The sequence below is a fragment of the Dioscorea cayenensis genome, chromosome 12, assembly GCF_009730915.1.
Source record: "Dioscorea cayenensis subsp. rotundata cultivar TDr96_F1 chromosome 12, TDr96_F1_v2_PseudoChromosome.rev07_lg8_w22 25.fasta, whole genome shotgun sequence".
NCBI classification, from domain to species: domain Eukaryota; kingdom Viridiplantae; phylum Streptophyta; class Magnoliopsida; order Dioscoreales; family Dioscoreaceae; genus Dioscorea; species Dioscorea cayenensis.
This window is the reverse complement of record NC_052482.1, coordinates 7,262,991-7,283,628: the sequence shown is the minus strand read 5'-3', so window position 1 is coordinate 7,283,628 and position 20,638 is coordinate 7,262,991.

Genomic DNA, 20,638 nt, shown 5'->3' with positions numbered 1-20,638 from the left:
AAGTCAAGACTGAGAATATCCTCAAATTTTTCAGGGAAAACATCTTATATAGATTTGGGACTCCAAGAAGAATTATTTCAGACAACGGCCCCGCTTTCAGAAGCTTCAAGGTCGAGAGATTTGCGCAGCATCATAAAATAGATTGGAGATATATCTCCATCTATAACGCTAGAGAAAATGGATTAGCAGAAGCATTCAATAAAACCCTCTCAAAGCTGTTGAAGAAAGCAGTGTCTAAAAACAAGAGAGATTGGCATGAAAGACTCCCGGAGATGCTATCGGCATATCGCACTACCTATAGGACTCCGACACAGTGTACACCATATTCTTTGGTGTTTGGAACTGAAGCGGTATTACCTCTCGAAATCCAGATGCCCTTACTGAGAATGGCACTGCAAAATGAAATTTCTAATGAAGATAATGTTCGGCTCCACTTGGATGAGTTGGACTCTCTTGATGAGAAAAGATTAGGGGTACAACAAAATCTCGAAGTCTACAAAGCGCAAATGTCTCAAGCATACAATAAGATGGCTCGTTTTCGGACTTTTACCAAAGGAGAGATGGTAATTGTCCTCAAAAGACCCTTCATCACCAACAAAAAGGCCGGGGGAAAATTCAAAACAAATTGGGAAGGCCCTTATGTTGTGGAGATCGTCTACGAAGGAGGTGCATATCAACTTATCGATGCCAATGGAGAAAGACCGATGCCACCCATCAACGGCCTTTTCTTGAAGAAGTATTATGTCTAATGTAAAAATGTTTTGCCTATGACGGAATGTCTGGTCCCTCATAAGGGTTGACTAGTCTTGTACAATTAAATGTACTTTTCGAGGCAAAACATTTATTTTTATGCATTTTCTGTATTAAACTCACTTTTGTACTAAAATTCGTTCAATAAAATAAAGAGACATGTGTTTGTCTATGAAGGAACGTCCAGCCCCATGTAGACCGGTCATGCATAGTTAAGCGTGCTTCCTGAGGCAAATACATTGGTCCCTGTATTTTAAAAAAAAAACAAAAAACAAAACAAAACAAAACAAAACAAAACAAAAAAAACAAAATAAATAATTATACATGAAAGCTAAAGCTTCTTTGATGGTATTGCTCCAATCAAGGTCTTCATCGGATGACCAAATTATCTTTGATTGCCTTGAAATTTCTTTCAAATCATAAATATATGTTTGTCATCAATCTGAACGGTTGAAATTTGATTTGAAAATTACAAAATTTATTGAAGAGAGTAGAATTGTGGGTCATGATGCAGGACACCGCTTCTCTATATTCAATGTTGATCAATGTATTAATCGGACTATGCCAAAAATTCGGATCGGTCTGAAATTTTTATGAAAACTCTAGCCTTGATAATGCTCAATGTGAACGGTTATGATTGAGCCTAAAGTCCATCAATTATCAAAATAAAATCACAAATCAAGCATGAAATTCATTAATAATTGTCATTACACTATATTTCAAATTCTATCTTAAGATCAGATAGTCAAAATAATTTCAATCCTCTTGAAATTTTTTCTATATGATCAAGGTGTTTTGGTCTTCAATATGAATGGTGACGATTAAATTCTAAGTTCATATGACTATCATAAAAAATTTGGCAATTTAGAGACAAAATCTGCCTAAATTCCTGCCCAACTACCTCATCATCAAGTCAAGTATCACCATATCAAATCATATTCAATTTTAGTGAAAATTTTTACAGTCATTTATAAGGTCCTTATCTCTAAAATGAACGGTGGAGATTGGAATTTGAGCTCATTTGATTATCATAAAAAATTGAGATCATAGACCTTGTTTGTCTAATTCCCTGTTTGCCTATGGTGCTATCAAGTGGATGAATGGCTTATAAAATCATTCCAAATGTGGCTGAAAATATTGACAAATACAAGGCCCTCATTCAAAATAAAAAAAAAAAATCAATCATGATTTCAATCCTATTCTATTAAAAACAAAGAGGTATGAGAAAAGAAAAGAAAAAAAAAAGAGAGAAAAACGCTAAGTCTTATTCAAATCAAATGTCCATGATCGATGTTTTAAAATCAAATTGCTAATACATAAACAAACTAGAAAAGCAAAATAAGAAAACAAACTAGGAAAGCAAAGAAAGAAAGAGGGCTCTTTAATGGCCAGTAAATTTCAACAATGATTCTTTTGCTTCCTCCAACTCGTCAAGCCATTTAGTGAAAATAGCCATAAGAGGGGAATCTAAGTTTTCTCCTTGATTTTCAGCAAGTTGTGTCTTGGCCTCATCCAATGCAACTTGAAGATTCGCTTGTGTAGGCTCGGAAGCTTCAAATAGGTCCGTTGAATCCGCTATCTTTTTACCCAAGGTCTTCATTGTGTCTTGAGTCTCACAAAGTTCAGCCTGAAGTTGATATTCCCTTTCAGCAAGTTTCTGATACTCGTCCTTATTCGCATTTATGTCATTGGTCCAGTCTGTCCTGAGATTGTTAAGATGCTCAAGTGCCAAAGTTCTTTCGTGTACGCATGCCTTGGCTTGTTGACTACGGATGCAAGCTTGAACATTAGGATCCTCTGCGGCTTCTTTAGCATAGGATGCACATCGAGCGATCTTCTCTATGAAAGGCTCTAGATTGTTCAAATCAACGTTGAAAGGTTGAAAGAGTAATTTTGACTCATTCACTTTGTTGATGATGCCTTGGTAGTTGTGATAGTTGAGGGACTTGAAGTTGTTGATCATCTCGTCTCGCAGGCGTAAAACTACATTAGGTATATTCTTTGAACCTACAAAGAGAATATACAAATAAATTTTGACCTTCAATAAATAATAATAAAAAAAGATTAAAAAAAAAACCTTGGGCTTGTTCCGGCAAATTGGTGATCCCGACGTCGGCATTAGAGCCATCACTTTCCAATTCCTCGGTGGGAGTATGAACGTCCTTGGCAATTTCTTGGATGTCTTAAAAAAAACGAAAGAGAAAAAAAGAAAATAATATAAATATATACATATATCACGACAGTTCGCGAAAAAAAAGTAAATAAATAAATAATACCCTCGTTTTGCATTCCTAGAGGTGTGGTATCAACATTAACATTACCACTATTCTGAGGCGTGTTTTCAATGTTAGCATTTTTGGTATCACAAGGTACACTCTCAACATGAGTATTCCCGCCATCACTCTCCATTGAAGAGGGGGCATCTTTTATAAAACTTGCCGAAGGAGTTTGACTAAGAGATGAAATACTTTCATCCTCTTGAATCGCTAAAAATAATAATAATAATAATAATAATAATAATAATAATAATAATAATAAAAATCATTATGCGATGAAAAAAAAGGAAAAAAAATATATAAATAAATAATATATATACTTTAAAAAAAACCTTCTTGAATTATTGGTGGATTTTGCGGGAACTCATTTTCCAAGGCAACGGGTGCATCCCCTAACAGAAAGAAAATTTAAAATAACTAAGGGGTAAAAAGAAAATAATAAGAAAATAAAAAAAGAGAAATGAAAAAAAAAAGAAAGAAAATGTTGAAGAATGATTGTCTTCCTTATTGAAATATAATACATGACTTCTCAAATCTCATGCATGGATACATGAATTAGATGGATGTTGAATTTATACTAACATGCTTGGTGGACCCCATCGTGGGTTTCATGTCATTCAAATGCATGATGTATGTTGGCCATGTTATTATTAAAAAAAATTAATTAAAAAGAAAATTAAAATTAAATTAAGAAGAAAAAAAAAAGAAGAAAAGGCCGTAAAAGAAAAGAAAAAATTCCTGAGGATTTTTGAAAAATTTTCTTTTGTGAGAGAAAAGTGGTAAAGGAAAAATTAATTTTTCTTTTTGGAGAAATAAATAAACAAATAATTGAATAAATAAAATTGACATACCTTCAGTTCTTTGTCGCTTTGATGAGACAATTGGGTCAGCAGTAAGATCTGTGTCATCAATGAATATACTTTCGTTAATAAATCTGTGGCCCTTCGAAGATTGTCCTTGCTCCCTATTAATGTTTCTCTTGTCTCTGAAGTCATCTTGGATCAACAATGAATGTCTCTGTTAGAAAAAAGCTTCAACAGTCCTCAACCATTTCTGTGCATAAACAAGTACAAGTCTCCCTTCTCTGTCATGCATCGGGATGTAGAATGAGCTAGATGTCCTTTGGCGAGAAAAATGGAGCCAGTACCCCGCAAGAATCCGGAGAGAAGGAGTCCTCCTTGGAATATCAATGAACGCCGGAGTATGCTGATCGTATCCAAATTGGCGCCCAAATCGATGCGGATTATAAGGTTCTGCAAAAAAAATCTCCTGCACACCGAAGCGGAAGAATTCCACAACGAAGATTCATCACATATTCCATGGTATATGAATGCAATACATATGGTCCAGTATGGTATCTAGAATCTCGTACCACCTCGTCATTATGATGCATGAACGAGAAAGGGCGAGATATGAAATTGCTTTCACGTCGGATAAAGTTCCTCACATATATATGATTGGTAAACGGAGTTGCGGTGGAATTCATAAATTGCAACATCTTGGGTATTCTCAACAACCCAGGGATACTCGAGGTATTGTCATCTATTTTCTTCTTGAGATATATGCTCCGAAAATAATAGCCCGCCCAAGCATACAAGAAATGAACATGGAACATTGTGGTAGAGAATCCGGGCCCTCTTCTGTGTTTAGCCATGGAATTTAAGCCTAAGTATAAGCGTGCTAGCACTGCAGGGGCAAAGGCTACTCTCCTCCCATGTGCGATGTTGCATGCCATCATAAAAACTCCTGGTCTAATTACCTTGCCATCACCCGGCATAATAAAGAAGCAAATCCACAGTGCTATGAAAGCAACTAAATCTGCCTTAAAAACAAGCATTGGAGGGGGATTAGACGCCGACCTATAACGGGAGCTATGTCTTGCTCTCCTAAAGAACTCCACCCAATCTTCAAAGAATACGTTTTCGTCGACGCTTTGTCTTGAGAGCCATTGAAAGATGTTGAAAAGATTTCTTAAAATAGAAAGTTCAGGGTCATATCTTCGGCAGATTGTGTTATTAGGAGGTATGACTTCATCATAGATGTCTCCTGTGATTGGAAGTCCTCCCAATTCCTTTATGTCCCATAATGAAATCCCAACTTCTCCGTGCAAAAAGTGGAAAGTGTTAGTGTCGGGACACCATAGTTCTACTAGCGCTTTATAAAAATTCATGTCAAAATTATAGAGGCCGACTGAAGCCACAATCCCGCCCATCAATTCTGCTTCAGATAACTCGTTGGAGTAGTTATTAACTATGAATTTGGCCCACTCTGCATAATATGGAAGATCGATCAAACTATTTTGGATTGGTTCCCTACCTTTCCATCCCGGGCGGTGATTGATGATTCTTGATCCAAGGGTTTCGAATGTCTTCAAATCTTTCACTTCTCCTTCAGGTTTCAAGAAAATTGCATCAGTTAGGCCGTCTTCAAACCAACGGTTTGTGGACAATTTGGCAATAGCCATGCGATTTGGATAGCGCTTCACCCACTCTGATTGTTCTCCTCCTTCATATATGACTGCGGGTTCGGCTTCAGAATCAAACATAGGAGTGTGGCGCATGAAGACTTGACCTTGGGGAACTTCATTATAATTTTGGTTCATATCCCAAAAAGGTTGAGATATATTAGCCATAAAAAAAAAAAAAAGATTGGGAATTCCTACTTCTCTCACTCAAACTCACCAAAAGAATTTCGTGAGACAAGTAGGAAAGGGGCATTTGTTTACATATAAATAATATAACGCATGTCCTAATAAAATTCAATGTCCAAATGGAAACCAAATTCCAATTTCATTTAAATTCTAATATATCCTAATCGTAGATATATTTAGAATTAAAATTTACATGTCCTAATCTTAATCTTAATTGATTAATTGATTGTCTTGGACTAGAGTGTAAATTCCAAGTTAAATACAAAATGCAAAATTACAAAATTGGCCTTGAGAACATATCTCAATTCACAAAATGCAAATTACAAAATTACACCTTGAGAACATATCTCGAGGCATAAGAAATTATTATTACAAGATTATCCTCGAGAACACATATCTCGAGGCAATCTCAAATCTAAGGATAGCCAAACGCACATCCCAAGACGATCTTAAGTTTCATGTAGCCTGAGAGCAGATCTCGAGGCAATGGGAGAAATGCAAATCCTGAAGCACTTGAGTACGCATCGCGAGGTAGTTCAGTTAAGTGAATTTTAAAAAATCTAATAAATAAATAATAATAATAATAAAATAATAAATAAATAAATAATGAATATATAATGAAAAAATAATAAATAATAATAAATAATAAATAATAATAAAATAAAATAATAATAATAATAATAATAAAATAATAAATAAAATGCGAATAATAAAATAATAAATAAAAATCGAAATTTAAATTTTCAAGTTTGAAATTATTTTAAAAAAAAAAGATTATTATTAATTAAAATTAAAATTTAAATAAAAAAAAGGGGGATAAGAACCCGATCTTACCTTTATCTCACGGGGGAGTTAGGATTAGATAGGGATGAGGGGGTTTTGGGATTTTAAAAAAAAAAATTGGTAAAAGATAAGACAAGAATTGAGAAGGGATTTTAAAAAAAAAAGAAATTTAAAGAAAAATAATAATAATTAAGAGAAGGAAATAATAATAAAAAATATATATAATAAAAAACAATAAATAATAAAAATAATAAAAATAATAATTAAAAAAAATTCAAATTTAAATATATTTGATCCAATCGATTTGACGGAGGTTAGTTGAAAGGATAAGAAAACTTTTAAAAAATTCTATCACTTCGTTGTGATTTGACAGGATGGGTGGGTTGAAGAGGTGAGATCGAGGCTTCTTTTTTAAAGAGGAGAAGGACCGAAAAAAATAATAATAATTTTTTGGAGAGAGGATTCAAAAAAAAAATCAGAGAAAAAAAAGTCAAGGAAAAAAAAAGGTTCTTTAATTTCTCTCTTGTTTTATTCATATAAGAATATATATATATATATATAAGAGATTTGCTCGCCGTTCGTCGCCGGTGTCGGTGCTACTCTTCATTGCCGCGGCATGCTTGAATGGCTGAGATAATACCGCCAAGCATGCCGCAGCCACTGCTGTTACCGTCGTTACCGTTGCCTGCCACCGCTGTAGCATGCTTGGATGGCTGAGATAATGCCGCCAAGCATGCTGCTGTTGCCGCTCATCGTCATTACTTGTTCGCCGTTGCTGCCACTACTGCTCCGCGAGATCCAAAAGAAAAGCTAAAAGTCATTAGATCTCTGTCATGAGATTTCAAAAAAAATAGATCAGATGGTCCAGGCTGGAGCTCCTTCCACTTTCATGAAGGTCCATCTTCACTTTTGCCGGCTCTTGGTCTGCTAATGATTGAATTGCTGGAAATCATGCTCCCTTTGGTGCTTTCGACTTTGATTCATTGCTTTTTTTTCCTTCTCTCAAGACCCTCGTCCATGATGTTCCCGCCGCAGTCAACATGGCCGTACTCCGATCCTTTTAAATGATCCTTGACGCTTCCCGACTCCAAGCTGAGGTTTTAAAAGCTGTTGCTAAGAAGAAACAGATAGTTATCACTGGCCATTCATCAAGTGGTGCATCAGTCCTTACTGCAAGCTGGTTGCTGGAAAATCATCTCAAAATTGATGACAGAAATCATAATGTTCCTTTTGTATCACTTTTGAGTCTTTTCTTATTGGAGATAATCTTTTCTGTCAGACTCTCCAGCGAGAGGACTAGTCTAGTTGCTTCTCACACTTTGTTATGACAATAGATATCGTTCTGTGGATTCCATTGTCCCCTTTGGCATCTTTGAAGGAGGAATTGCATTTTATTTTACAAATTCTCTGTCTAAAATCATCCCGTTTAAGCTCTAACTCATTTGAAAACTCTCAGCTATTGTCCAGGTTCTACTTCACCGTTTTTTTTTTAAATACGCTAGCCATATCCAATCTTGTTTGTCTATGGGGTGTGCAACTTCTTTGTTGGGAAACTTGTCTAGTTTCATCAAATTTAGTCCATACAAGCCTTTTGGGACGTATGTCATCTGTTGTAATAATGGGAGACTAGTTAGAGTCAAGAATTCAGATGCTATATTCCAAATGTTATTCTACTGTCTCAGAGAAGAGAAGGCGGATGCCCCATACCGAGGTTTTAAGGAGCATTTGCACCATGAGTCTAAATTAAAAAAAAAGAAGTTATTTGGAAGCGCGAAATGTGGTTCATGGAGATTAATTGCAAGCAAATGAACCCAGATGAAATGCCATTAGTTGAAACTTTCTTAAATGATCTTAACATGGGCAAAGAAGCTTGGTTACATCTTCATGCTGCTGTTGAGTGGGAGATGCAGAAGTTTAGAAATCAGAACGGAATCGATGCAAATTATAGCAAAATTCAAGAAGCCTTGAATGCTCTCGACAACTACCGGTCTATGTGTGAGTTGCGTGGGCTATGCTATGGGATGCATTTTAATTGTCCGCCAAGATTAGTAAATGTACATTATTGTCAGGCTAATCAGATTGCCTGTATTGTGATTGATGATCTTCTCCTATGTCATCCTTTCAATATATATATATATATATGCCCCTAAAATCATGCATACATGCATGTCACAAAAAAATGATGAATGAAATACACTCACTTAAAATAATAAAAAGGCCGGTCATGCATACTCACGTGAATCAATTTAAAAAAAAATAATAAATATATATATAAAAAGGGGCCGGGCCCAACATTAGTAAATAATGAATATGGGTCCCATGTATATATATATATATATATTTGTATTCACGTGCCATGCATGCATATATAAAAAAACAAAAAGAAAAAAAGAAAAAAAAAATCAATTCATGTGACTCATTCATGCACATATAATTGAGGACAAGATAAAAGCATCCACGTATGCATGAGGACAAAAACAAATACATATAAAAAAATAAAAAAATTGATGGAAAGCATGCTATAGTCTTGAGACATGCATGCATGGGAAGATATATAAAAATAATAATAATAATAATAATAATAATAATAATAATAATAATAAAATTATTATTATTATTATATGCATGCGCATGTTCATGGCAACAAATATATATAATGAGAAAAACAATGATGATGAAGCATGCATACATGCATGGCATATAAAAATGATGAATGAAATAATGAGAAGCATGCAAACAAAAAAAATGGGAAATGATGAAAAATGAAAAAAATGAAATGAGAAGTATTAAATATATTTGAGAAACATGTCATATGGCCATTCAAATATGCAGACATGCATAAAGACGTGGCCACCATTAAAATATAAATATATATATATATAAAGCATGCATAGTATATGTGCATGAAAGCAAAAATAATAACAATAATAATAGCAAAATGCCTACGTTCTTGAGATGAGGAATGGAAAAAGTATGGAATAAAAATATAATAGGCCCACCATTTTTTTTTTTTAAAATGAAAAAAATGATGAATGAATATTTACCAACATTATATCATGCTATGCATGCATGCAAAAAATCGTTTTGGGTCATACGTGATTAGTAAAGATGGATATTGGTGATGTTGAAAAGATGGTGACTACAATGATACAAATTATAATGACTATGGGATGTGTAGCAATGAAGGAAAAAGGGTTCAGCTAATACATCAAATACTGATGGCATTTACCAGAGCATCAACAAAATTACTTGGTCAGAAGCTATAACAAGAATGTTCAATTCACGGCAGCGAAATTCTTTTTCTTAGAAAGATGGAAACGATATATATAAGGTCGTAATGAGAAAGACTTTTCAAAATAATGGAGGGACATGCAATGCGGTGACAAAACATAGGCAGTGGTGAATCTCAAGGCGATAACGAGATCTAAAAATGGCAACAAGGCATATGCAGCGGCAGGCAACACAGTGACAAGGCACAGGCAGCGGTAATGATAAATATATATATATATATATATACATATAAGTGATGTAATAAATATATAATTCGCAAATTCTCTTGTCCCTTTACTTGTACTTTTGCCCTTAATCGGAGGTTCCTAAGATTTCTAATCTGGGATAATTAATAATAGGGGCTTGCCTCTATTAGGAATGAAAGAACCCACACAAAACAAATACGATATTTGTGCTTCGATGTATCATCTGGTGTCTTCTTCATGATGCCAGAGTCGTATTTTCGATCCCACAGTTATTTATATGCTTGATTATTAGTTTTTTGGTTATTTAATTGTGGGTTGATTTTTGTTAATTGCTCTATGTACAGTTGATATTATGAGTGTTGGCAATGTGTCTGCTACACTTAGTGGCGTCCCTGTGCTTAGCGGCACAAACTTTAAGACTTGGAAATATAAGGTGACACTTGTTTTGGGATGTATGGATCTGGACCATGCATTAAGAGAACCACATCCTGCACCTCTTACATATTAAAGCTCTCTTGAGGATAGGAGAGTTTTTGAGAGGTGGGAGAGGTCTAATCGCATTGGTTTGATGATCATAAAGAATACAATCCCAGAGACTTTTCGGGATACTATGTCTGAGGAAAATAATGTTAGGCACTTTGTCGACACCCTCGAGGAACGCTTCGTAAGAAGTGATAAGGCGGAGATGAGTGTTGTCCTAAGGAAACTTGTCTTTATGCGGTATAAGGGTGATGGGAACATACGTGAGTACGGTCTCGACATGTTTCATCTAGCTGGGAAATTGAAAGGCTTAAAAAATTGAGTTATTTGGTTTTGATTTCCCTCCCTCCTCGATTCAGTCAGTTTGAAGTGAGCTATAACTGTCAGAAGGATAAGTGGACATTGAATGAGCTCATCTCACATTTGGTACAGGAGGAAGATAGAACGAAACAACATAAAGTTGAGAGTGCGCATTTGGCATCTTCTAACTCAGGCCCTCAAAAGAAGAAGAAATACGATAAAGCTATGGCACCTAAATCGTGTAAAAAGACCAAAGGCCCTGAAAAAGAGCATAAAGAATTGAAATGCTTCTTTTGCAAGAAGGCTTCTCATGTAAAGAAAGACTGCCCTAAGTATCGCATTTGGCGCGTAAAGAAAGGTATGTTTTTTGCTCAAGTTTGTACTGAAGTTAATTTGGTTTCAGTTCCTAGATATACTTGGTGGTTGGATTCATCTGCTACAACTCACATAAGTGTATCAATGCAGGGTTGCCTAAACTACCGAATGCCGAGTGATGGTGAAACATACATCTATATGGGGACTGGAATGACAAAAGTTGTAGGCGTAGGGACTTTTAGATTGTTACTTCGTACTAGTTTTTATTTAGAATTGAATAACACCGTCGTTGTACCGTCCTTCAGATGGAATTTAGTTTCTATTTCAGTTTTAGACAAAGAAGGTTATTTTTGTTCATTTGGTAATAAAAGATGTGTTCTTCATTTTAATTCGATATTGGTTGGAACGACTACATTAAGTGAAAGTGATAATCTTTATTTGCTTGATATGGTTAATACAAACAATGAATCCCATAAAACTGAAACTAAAGGAATAAAATGTAGATTACAAAATGAAAATTCATTCTCATTATGGCACAAGCGTTTGGGTCACATCTCTGAAAAGAGAATTTACAGGCTTATAAGAGATGGAATTCTTGATGGAATTGACAGGCTTATAAGAGATGGAATTCTTGATGTAATTGACAAAACCAACAATAGTGTGTGCATTGAGTACATTAAAGGAAAGACTACAAATAAAAGGAAAGTAGCGGCCGAGAGAAGTAAAGAAGTCTTATAACTTATACATACCGATATTTGTGGACCTTTCCCTACGGCATCTTGGAACTGTCAACGGTATTTCATTTCGTTCATTGATATCTACTCTCGTTATGGTTACCTCTACTTGTTACATGAGAAATCAGAGGCTATAGACTTTTTTAAGTCATTTAAGGTAGAAGTTGAAAATCAATTGGGCAAGAATATAAAGGCTGTTAGATCTGATCGTGGTGGTGAACACTACAGTAGGTACGATGGATCAGGGGAGCAATGTTCGGGCCCTTTTGCTCAATACCTAGAGGAGTGTGGAATCGTTCCTCAATACACTATGTCAGGTTGTCCTAGCATGAATGGTGTGGCAGAGAGGCGAAACAGAACCCTTAAAGATATGGTAAGATGTATGATTACTCATACAACATTTCCTAACTCTCTCTGGGGTGAAGCATTAAAGACCGCAGTCTATCTCCTAAATAGAGTTCCCACTAAGGCTACTGAGAAGACCCCTTATGAATTATATACTGGCAAGAAGCCTATCCTAAGGCATTTACGAGTTTAGGGTTGTCCAGCTGAGGCAAGGCCTTATAGGCCTAATGAAACAAAACTGTATGCAAGGACAATAAGTAGCTATTTTGTAGGGTACTCTGAAAAATCAAGAGGCTTTAAGTTTTATAATCCTACATCAAGAACCTTTTTCGAAATGGGAAATGCCCAGTTTTTTGAGGATGTTGAGGTTGGGGAGGAGAATCGAAGTGATGATTCTGTCTTTGGGGAGGATTTGGATACATCTTTCTCTGGTGTTGCTAAGGATCACAGTCAGGTTTCTTTTCCTGTTGTCATTCAAACGCAACATTCAGTACATGATAGAGATGATGTTATTCCTACCCATCAAGAAGAGGGTACTCAACCAGTTATTGGTGAGGAGCAAGACATTCAACCTCAAATTCAAGAAGAACCGGTGCCTCTAAGGAGGTCCATGAGAGTAAGGAGAAATCCAATTTTGGATGACTATTTAGTATTTCTCCATAAGCATGAAGGATAATGACTCAATGGAAAATGATCCAGTTACCTTTAGTGAGGCAATTAATGGCTCAAACTCTCATAAATGGATCGAAGCTATGGGTGAGGAAATCCAATCCATGAAGGACAATGATGTTTGGGACCTTATCCCATTGGCGGAAGGTGTGAAACCTATTGGATGTAAATGGGTCTTTAAGACCAAAAGGAATTCACAAGGCAATGTTGAAATGTATAAGGCGCGTCTAGTTGCGAAAGGATTTACTCAGAGGGAGGCATCGATTACAAAGAGACTTTTTCTCCTGTTTATGCAAAAGACTCTTTTAGGACCATTATGGAACTTGTGGCATATTTGGATCTTGAGCTACATCAGATGGATGTAAATATGGCTTTTCTTAATGGAGACATTGAGGAGACCATTTATATGATGCAGCCGGAGGGATTATTCGCTGGGGAGACCAATCAAATGGTTTGCAAACTTAAGAAATCTATGGGCTTAAACAGGCTTCCCGACAATGGTACCAAAGGTTTCATCATATTGTTCTCTCATTTGGTTTTGAGGTGAATTGACAAGATCCCCTTGCGTATATCCCGCAAGTGCACGGGTTTGTCGAAGTAATAATCCCGGATGAGCGGGTATCGTATCCACAGGGAGTAGGGAATAAAAACGCTTAATTCGCTTCTTAGCTATGTGGAAGATAAATAGTGATATGTGTGACAATGATTCAATTCTCAAAAGTAAAAACAACAAATAAGAAAGCACAAGTAAAGGAGAAGGTAAGGCAATTGAATGTAAAAACAATAAATCCATAGAAAACCCCCTCTATAGTCATGACGATGGTCTTCTGGAGAGTCCTCTACTTGTCCAAAGGTCCCTTTGTCCGGCCTAGGATATACCTCGCCGGATCGGTGCCGATGAAAGCTCTCCCACTAATCTTCTTCTAAATGGAGCGCAATGTCGGAGCCGTAGAATCTCTCTCAATCCCTAGCCAATACCTCTCAAAACCCTAGCCGCCGCCCTCTCTCAAGTTGGGGAAAAGATGGAGAAAAGAATGCTGAAATTGGGGCTGAAATCGGCTTTTAAAGGGCTGGAATCGGGAATCCACACGCCCCTGTGAATATTCCACATGGCCCATGTGGAATTAACGCACGGGTGTGTGGAATTTCCAGACGCCCGTGTGGCTTCTCTGGACAAGTCCTTCGGCCGGCCGGCTGTAAACAGTACCTGCTATAGTGTTTTGCTACAATGTTGCTACAGTATCGGTCTGAAACACTGCTGAAACCATGTTTTCATCGAGGTAAACGGGCACACGTTTACATCGTAGATCGCTTCTCTTCTTCAATGAACGGCCGCATTGGTGGAGATCTTGTTACACATACACAAGACGGAATACTTAGCATGTGACTGCCTTTGTGCCCCTCCAAATCATTGTGCTAGCTTGAATATAAGGAGGTTGGCACATATTCTAGCATCTTGAACCCGACTTATGCCTTCGCGTTTGAACCTTCTCAAGATTTCCTCCAAATGGTGCACTCACGATCTACATTGGCTTCTTTCTCTAAGATTCGGCTTCACAACCCTATATGCATGAAAGTAACATAAATACACACATGTTAGTGTTAAAACCCGATAAAAGTAGTGCTCATCATAAGGAAAGAACACTTCGCATTCTTATCACACAAACACTTATCAATTTCCTATTCATGACATGAATTAAAGAACTAGGTAGAATTTCGTTTTGGTAGTGCAAATTAGTATGGATGGATTTTGCGATATTTTGGTTCTTAGGAAGGAGAAAAGATGAATTTCCCACATTATTTAAGATGGTTTGAAGTCAACCTCACATATTTAATATCCGTAATAATTTTAGAAGCACAAGCTTGTGATATAAATAACATAGTGCTAAGTGTGGGAAAGTACACACTTTTAATATTTATTTAGAATTTTATAAAATTTATGTAGCACTTCCAACATTTCCTATTCATGACATGAATTAAAGAACTAGCTAGAAATTGACCTCATATACTAATATCCATAGGAATGTCAGTAGCACAAGCTTGTTATATAAATAACATAGTGCTAAGTGTACATGTGTGTGTTTGTGTGTGTGTGTGTGTTTGTGGGGGGGCTTTCCCAGCTAAACCATGGCTCTCTTGAGATGTGCGTATGTTTAAAGACTTGATTTGATGTTGATATTTGAATTCAAGATATACAAAGACTATGCCTTTATAATGAAACTTGCAACACTAATCTCATTTGTAATTCCAACTCATCCAAATATTTTCTAAAATTTGAATATTATAAATTTTCAAGATTATAAAACCACAACCTTACAAGACAATAAATGCAACATTTCTTAAGTACATGGCAAGCATATGACTGCAAGGAGCACCATCCACAAAGGCACAAGACACTAAAAGTGTGTTTGGCTGGAAAGTGGTACAACCGAAGTAACCGAATTCTGGAAGTGCTACTTCGATTGAAGTGAAGAGTTCTATTAGAAATCTCCACTTTCATGTGTTTGGTTGAAAAGGAAAGTGTGAAATCAGGAGCCACTTGCTTTGTTTGGTTGGTGGAAGTCGAGATGAGGAAGAGGTGATTTCTACACTTCATATTGTTTGGAAAGGTGGAAGTGGGGTTTCCTTCACCACTTCAAGCATGGGGTGAGGTTACCCCAACTGCATCAACATATAATCTGTTTAAAATTAATTACATGTTAATTGTATAAATATTATATTAATATTTCGATAACTCATATATTTTCTCTGGATATTTGGGAAAATAAATAAATTATTTTCACTAAAAATATCTTTATTTTTTCTAAAACATATAATAATATTAGAATTCATATTAATATTTTTTATGTCATTTGCTTAAACTAATCTATTGGTTCCTTTTATGATATGTTATTATTTTTTTTTAACGAAATTGTACACCAAAATCTGAAATTAAGTTGTAATCTATCAACATGGTCATATATCTACTTGTTGTACATTAGTGCATTGTATTAAAAAAATAATTTGATTTCATGAGATACTACCAATTAATCACACCTGATGAGGATAAAACTCAACTAATAAAATTTTCAAAATAGGTATGATCCATTTGAGCCTCACAACATGCATAGAAGTTGATCCATTTTATTATGAATCAGAACATGGTTCTCGGTATCATATGTTTTATACTATGTCATTGTACTAAATTATCTCAAATATTCAAACTATTATATTCTACTTTGTTGTATAAGGGTATACCTACACGTGCAAGAGTTAGCACAGATTGCAAAGGTCCAAGCTTCTCAACTCGCATAGGTTGCAGCTGAAGCTTCTCAACACGCAACCACAAACTGGAGAACTATGAGCAAGAAAAAAAAACAAAAAGAAATGCAAACACATTGTTGTTTTCTAAACATCCATCTTCATACAAATTAATGTTGTTTTACAATGTTGAAGGACATCAAACATGATTTGGCAAAACTTTTCATTAACATAATAACATAATAAAAATTACAATAGTTGTTCTTAATAGCATCATAACCTGCATTACAACAAATTTTTGTGGTACAAATTGGAAGGAACAACAATACATGACATCTGGCACAAGCATAAAAGAAGAGAGTGCCGAACTATGAAATTCATGCTTCTATGTTGCACTCCATATCTCCAAACTGAACTGTTGATGCTTGGCAATGGCTCAGGTATGAAATAAACACATGGAACATCTCATTGGCCTCAACATGTCCCTTTGCATCCAAAAATAACACATACAATAAGTTGTAATGAGAAAAGGCAATGAAGCAGTTAGGCTGCAAAGATGGCATTGTATGCCTCCAAATTGCCTAGTCGTACAAGTCATTCCGTCACAATATAGTTTAACTCTAAAAGATGCACACAAAAAAAAAAGTTAAGTTAAAGAAAACACAACAAAAATAAGACCTCCCTCATGAAATGAAATAGAAAAAAATTGAATTCACAGATTGTTAAAAATGATCAAAAGAACAGAATGCAATGAATAACAATTATTACTAAGGAAAACGCATTAACACATCTCAATAGCATTATCAATAGTAACACGCATCTCAATAGCATTGTCAGTAGTAAAATTTGTAGATCTAACGGAAAAAAAAAAAAAGAAAAGAAAAGAAAAACATATAACAATGAATAAAAAACACCCAAAGATAAGCAATTTTGCAAACTTTAAACCTTGCAGATCAAAATGGATCAAATTGAGTAAAACCAATGTGAATAAACCAAATTTAGCAAAACCAAATAGAAAACAAAATTAAATTCGTATATTGTTAAAAATCATTGAATGAACATAATGCGGCAAATAATGATTATTACTGAAGAAAATGCATTAATGCATCTCAATAGCATTATCAATAGTAGCACACATCTCAAAAGCATTGTCAGTATTAAAATTTACAAATATAACAAAAAATAAGACAAGAAAAATAGATAACAATGAATAAAAAACATCCAAAGACAAGCAATTTTCTAGGCTTCAAACCTTGCAGATCAAAAGGGACCAAATTAAGCAAAACCAATTTCGAGCAAAACCAATAAAACACAACAAATACGAAATTAGAATCCAGTGGCTGCAAGAGAAAGGTCTGTACCCCTCAATTGGCCTGCCACTGTAACCGAACCATTTGGAGCAAAAAAGAAAAGGGACTGGCCTCCGAGTAGTGTTTCTTGTTACTCATCATAGCCATGTGAACTAAAAACTATAAAAATGGTGATCTGTCCAACCTGGTAAGTAGATTTGCAATATAGGGGAACATGGCAAGTAGTTCATGGATGCAACATGCATGGATAAAGTCTAATTAAAAATGTAAGTAAAAGAAAACATGGTAGCAACCCACAAAAGACTACAATGGGCATAGATAAGCTAACACACCAATGCAGATAACTAGTAAAAGAAATAAAAACAAGTAGAACAGTCATCAAGTGTAGGTAATGCAAGCAACAATAAAAACAAGAGTCAAAGATAATAGGGGTTGAAGCCATAGTAGAGTAACAAGTTATCAGCAGCAGCTAGTCAAGTGGGTCACCATAAAGCCTTAATCTTCACATCATCCGAGAAAGGAATTCCCTTATCCAATCTTGTCGCAATTCCATACTCCTTACTATAAAATCCCTAGCTTCACTTTCTCTAAACTGTAGATAATCAAGCACTTGCACCAACTCTTGCTTACTGAAACCATCGACATCCATAACCTTTGCATATACGGTCTCAGTCCAGTGTGTTGAATTTTTAATTGCGTCTGCCATCTCACTCACCAGAACAATTAGATCTGACATAATAAAAGGATTGCTAGGTCCCTTGCTGTTACACTGGGATCGAATGGTGGTTGAGGTAGCAGAACTACTAGCTATGGGTGGAGTAGAATTCTCCTCACCTTCTTCCTCGCTAGCATGATCAAAAGGGGCTGATTCAATGTTATCATTGTTGAGATCTTCACTTTCTGACCTATCTGCGAATTCTAAAAACAAAGATGTCACATAAGATCCCGTGGCACTATCCTCTCCACATATTATCCTAAACTCTTCATAGTTTTCAATAAGCTTGTTGATGAAGGGTTTCGCACCTGAGTGTGCCTACAAATTTAAGTTTTCCTATTATCAAAGTAACAAAGGAAAGGATACAGCAAATCTAATAACCTATGTGAACGTTCTACCCCTTTGAAAGTGCATGAATGAAAAACAAAGAAAAGGAAAAAAATATACCACTTGCAAAACCTGCCTCATTTTGTTTATTTTTACACCAGCCAGTGTCTTCAGTACCTTTGGCGAAAGTAAACCTAATTTCTCCGGATTTGACATAATTGGGTGGATTAATATGTATGCTTGACTAAATATGGTTTCCATATATTCTACTTTATTTGGATGGTTCTCTATGCATTTGAAATTGTTTAGACTAAATCATATGACACTAGAAAAGACAGCTATACATTGTTGAAGGTAACACAAGACTTATTTTGAAGCTTAACTAGGAAAATAACCGCTATCTTTAAAAATTGAGCAATTGTTAGCAATCTTCAAAAACCGGGCAATTAACATAGTTATGTTAACAAAATTTTGGCACTATACCTCTGTGTAAGTAAATACCACAATCTGGTCTGGGATGATCATTTTGTTTTTTTCATCGTGACTAACCCCACTTAGGTCCCATGCTTTCTTGATTTCCACATACCTCGCTTTCAATGTCCTATAATGGTTCTTAATGTTTTGTGATGTGAAGTTAGTTTGAAATTTCACATTCACAGCACTCGCAGCATTATGCTAATGCAACCCTTTTGAACGATTTATCACAATTAAGACCCTTTCTCACTTCCTTGATCAAAACTTGTAGTAAAAAGTATCAAAGTCATGCTTCCAATGTTTATTGGGAGTTCCACGTTTGATGTTTCCAGCCTTGGAAGTTGCACCATCATGCATGGGATTCACATCCTCCATGTCCCTTCAAATAGCAGATTTTTAACTAGGAAAGCAAGTGCAAAGGGATAAAGCAGGTAGGGGTGAGCAAAAAAAATCCGGATCCGATGATCCGATCCGATATCCGGTTTTTACCCTGATTTTTAGCATCCCGATCCGAAAAAGAGGCTCGGTACCCGGGTCCGAATTTTTAAGGTGAAAACCGGATCGGATACTGAGTCGGGAGAAATTAAAAACCGGTATCCGAATCCGATCCTGCTTTTTAATATATTCATTTATATATATATATATATATATATATATATAATTAGATATAGATATATAATTAGATATAATAAATTTAAATTTATATGGTTTAAAAGTAAAAAAGAAAAAAAAATCCAAATCCCTCATTTAAACCCTTTAGTTTAAATTTTCCAAATCCCTCATTTAAACCCTCTAAGATATTTTTTTTTCTTTTTTACTTTTTAGACCATATAAAATTTAAATTTATTATATATATATATTAATAAATTTAAAATTTTACAAGGACGTAAGTAGAAAAAAAAATTAAAATCCCTTGTTTAAATACTTAAAGAGTTACTTATATAGTTACATTATTATATATATATACATATTAATAAATTTAAACTCTTATAGGGTTAAAAGTAAAAGGAAAAAAATTTCAAATCTTTATGTCTAAGATCGGTGAAACTCTTTATTATTTTTTTGAATTTTTTTGTGGGGAGAATAATGTAAGGTTTTAATCCTCTTTATAAGTTACAAGTTTCTCATATTTGTTTTTTTATGAATGTTGATGTTGTTATATAAAAAAAAAATCCATGGAGTAGATGAAACTTAATTTGGATCCGGATATCCGATATCCGATCCGGTTTAAACCGGGTACCCAATTTTTAGTATCAGGTTTAAACCGGGTCGGATACGGGTCAAGCTTTTGCCGATCCGAAAAACCGGGTACCCGATCCGGTTTTAAAAACCGGGTCGGGTACCCGGTTTTGCTCACCCCTAAAAGCAGGAATATCCATCAATAACTTCATAACAATACAAGTCATAGGGAAAAAAATGCAATATGAAAAAAAAATGCTAGAAACAAAAGCACAAACAACATCAGAAAAGTTCCATAGTAGGTAAGAAAACACATCCTTAACCACTAGTGTCGACCAATATAATGATCCCACATCTCACTCGCTATCTTGCCCCTCAACTATACCCATTGCCTATTTTCTTCATGTTGTTCACATTGTGATCAAACTTGTCAAGGTACAAGTTCTTCTTCTTTTGGGATGCTGCCCTCATGCAAGATCCTATTCGTTAGGTCCACACATGCTATATAATTATGTACAATGTAACATGAAAGGACTAACCTCACTTGTGTTTTGAAAGAAAACAAATGGTCGCGATGTAAGAATCTTGAAACGATTCTTTAATATACCAAATGCT